The sequence below is a fragment of the Sinocyclocheilus grahami genome, unplaced genomic scaffold, assembly GCF_001515645.1.
Source record: "Sinocyclocheilus grahami isolate Dianchi unplaced genomic scaffold, SAMN03320097.WGS_v1.1 scaffold1163.1, whole genome shotgun sequence".
Classification (NCBI taxonomy): Eukaryota; Metazoa; Chordata; class Actinopteri; order Cypriniformes; family Cyprinidae; genus Sinocyclocheilus; species Sinocyclocheilus grahami.
In genome coordinates, this window is record NW_015506342.1 from 358465 (window position 1) to 361682 (window position 3218).

Genomic DNA, 3218 nt, shown 5'->3' on the forward strand with positions numbered 1-3218 from the left:
TCATAATCAACAACGTTCCTTATGGGATTGATTTGGATCTTGACACATTGGCTTTTTTTATGTGGCAATACTAACTCAGGAGAAAATGTGGAAACGTCAAGTCTAATGTAAGAGGTGTTCCTTTTGTCGTGTATTATGATTAATTTGCATCTTGATGCTTGGATTATTTTGTTTTACTGACACTATGAATACTGAAGAAATATCAGTTCAGAGACTTCACAGCTTGATCGGTGTCTTTTTACTGCCCATATTACCAGATCACAGCATTTACACTGCATTCGGTTATGGTCCAGTAATGCTAATCAGTTTTGTATTTTTGCTTTGTTGTAGTCATTGAATTAAAGTGCATTGTACAGCGTTTGTGGTCAAAATTAACATGGATTGAAAGTAATTTCATGATAAATGCATGTAATGTCTACTGGGATAGCACAGCACGCTGTCCAGACCAAAGAAATAAAAATGCAACTCTTTGAAATCCGTGGTCAACCATTGTGAGAAAAGAAGTGTCCTTAACTGTATTGAATGTGCACTTGTAGTGACATTAAGTCCTATTTAACTGGGTCAAAAAGCACTTTGATGTTTATCTAATTGTATTTAATATAAATGTCAACTATACAACATTTTCAATGTATAGCAAAAAAACTCACAATTCACATACACTGCAAAACGTGATTTTCTTACTTAGTATTTTTGTCTAGTTTTCTAGTATACATATCTAAATATTCTTGAATCAAGATACTTTTACCTGACAAAGTAAATAAATAAATGAATAAATAAAGAACAACTTAAAGCAAGCAAACATATCTGCCAGTGGGGTAAGAAAATTAATCTTAATTCAAAAGCTAAACAAGATTATTTTGCTGATATTTTTCCTTGTTTTAAGCAAAAATCTAATTTCCCAGAAAACAAGACATATCTTAAGTGATTTTACTTGTTAAATAAACGCATCTTGATTCTAAAATATTTTTTAGAGTTTTTTATTTATAAGTAAAAAAAGCATTTTTATTTGCAGTGTAAGTAAATTATATTTATGTAGGCCTAAATCATTTTTGTACTATTTTATTGAAGCTTTTTTCTTTTTTTCACAAGGTAATAAATAAAAAAGTTATTTTCATTTGTAATGAAACGTTAGTCTCGCGCATCCACAGTTAATTATTTTATATTCGCTTTGAAAAATAGCGACTCGCGTATTGAAACTAATTAGTTTTTAAAATTTAAGAGGGGTACAGCAGCGGTTTTGTTTAGAGCTGAGGCTTGCTTAAATTTAAAATAACTTATAAATTAAATTAAAATAATTCAAACAGTAAATCAAATACGGTCCTAGCACAGTCCGGCCGTACTATTATGTGACGAGGGGAGATTGCGTAACGCTGCTGACCGGAGACCAGATTTCTGAGGCACGCTAGACCTATCCTAGCCCGGATTTGAACCAGACCATCATTTTCTGATCTCAAATAAAACGATAATAAATCATAACAACGATGTCAATGACAGTAAATCCCACAGTGTCCCTGTGGCTTGAAACACGCGGCGCTCCCCCGGTCCCGGCTCAGGTGGTGCGGTCCGGTCTGGAGCAGGAAGTGGGAAGCAGGAAGACTGCGGCCGGGAGCGCTCACGATCTCTCTTCATAATCATAACTATTATTACATTCTCTGCGAGCCTTATTCGTTAAACAGCACGTGCATTAAGGAGACCGTCGAAGTACACCGTAAGTGTGACGGCGTGATGTTACAGGTTTGAAGCGGGCGAGAGGACCTAACCTGGAGTCCTTATTTCTCAGCTGAACGCTTTTATTCCGCGTTATTTCTGCTGTTTGCTTGCATTAGTGTGCGCGGTTTAATCTCGTTCGGCTGCGTGCATGTGTACGTGTCCTTTCACATATTGCATTAATTAACCTTAACTCATTAGTAGAGGCGTTTGGTGGAGATGATGACTAACTAGGTCCAAGCGACGGTTGTTTAGTGGCCTCGGTAGGCGTCTTCCCTACAGTGCGAGTTCACTGTAGAAGTGACACCTAGATAGTGATTGTGCGAGTGTGAAGTGTCCTGTGTGTGTGTGCTCCAGACCAACACAGATGTGCTGCTCATTTGGAGATCAGTTAATGATGTGGAGGTTAAAGGTGGGGTAAGGGATTTCTGGTAGCCAGTGTTGATATTTGAAATCAGCAAAACAAACACGCCCCTATTCTGATAGCTCCGCCCCACACATACGGACACAACCCTGGCAGCGATTAGTTCTGTGAAACAAAGCAAAACCAATGTTACACCGAGTCTACGGACGCGAGCGGCGCGACAAATCCCGACAGAACACTGCTGCCGGGTTCTATTTATGACGCGCTGACACGAATCTCAAATGGTGTTCACCGGTGGTTTGATCGCGTCCAGTGTACTAGACAGACTTCAGCTGTTGTAGACACTGTTACTCACCGTCGAGAAGAAACAAAGCAAGCTCGGCGTTCGCCCGCAGGCCTCCGCTCCTCGAGTTCTCTCCAGCGCTGGAAAGCTGATCCGATGTTTACACGGATCCTACTGTATGCCTTATCGTTCCGCAGATGTTTTCCTCTTTTATTTTTTATCTGCCGTCTCTATCTCTCTGTCGCTGGCGCGGCTGATGTCCGTCCTGTGCACTGAACGCTCTCTCCCCCACATCACGAGTAGACACGCCCCTTACTGCTGATTGGCTACAAGTTTGTTTTGCTATTCGGCTGGAATCAGTTTTCTAAAGTGTTTTTGAAAAATCACATACCCTGCCTTTAATGGTGTTGTGTGGAGTTTAATGGTGTTGTGTGTTGTGTGATGGTGTTGTGTGGAGTTTAATGGTGTTGTGTGGAGTTTAATGGTGTTGTGTGTTGTGTGATGGTGTTGTGTGGAGTTTAATGGTGTTGTGTGTTGTGTGATGGTGTTGTGTGGAGTTTAATGGTGTTGTGTGGAGTTTAATGGTGTTGTGTGGAGTTTAATGGTGTTGTGTGGAGTTTAATGGTGTTGTGTGGAGTTTAATGGTGTTGTGTGGAGTTTAATGGTGTTGTGTGGAGTTTAATGGTGTTGTGTGGAGTTTAATGGTGTTGTGTGGAGTTTAATGGTGTTGTGTGGAGTTTAATGGTGTTGTGTGGAGTTTAATGGTGTTGTGTGGTGTTGTGTGATGTGGAGTTTAATGGTGTTGTGTGTTGTGTGATGGTGTTGTGTGGAGTTTAATGGTGTTGTGTGTTGGTGTGTTGGTGT

General features: G+C 40.1%; 1 protein-coding gene across 1 annotated transcript in view; it reads left to right on the forward strand.

The window, feature by feature from the left end:
* The first annotated feature begins 1539 nt into the window (after positions 1 to 1539).
* LOC107567485 (src substrate cortactin-like) overlaps positions 1540 to 3218 on the forward strand; it is a 22314-nt gene continuing 20635 nt past the window's right edge. The window contains exon 1 of the mRNA XM_016253180.1: positions 1540 to 1708. The gene's annotated coding sequence lies outside the window, so the exon portion shown is untranslated. The remainder of the gene's footprint in view (positions 1709 to 3218) is intronic.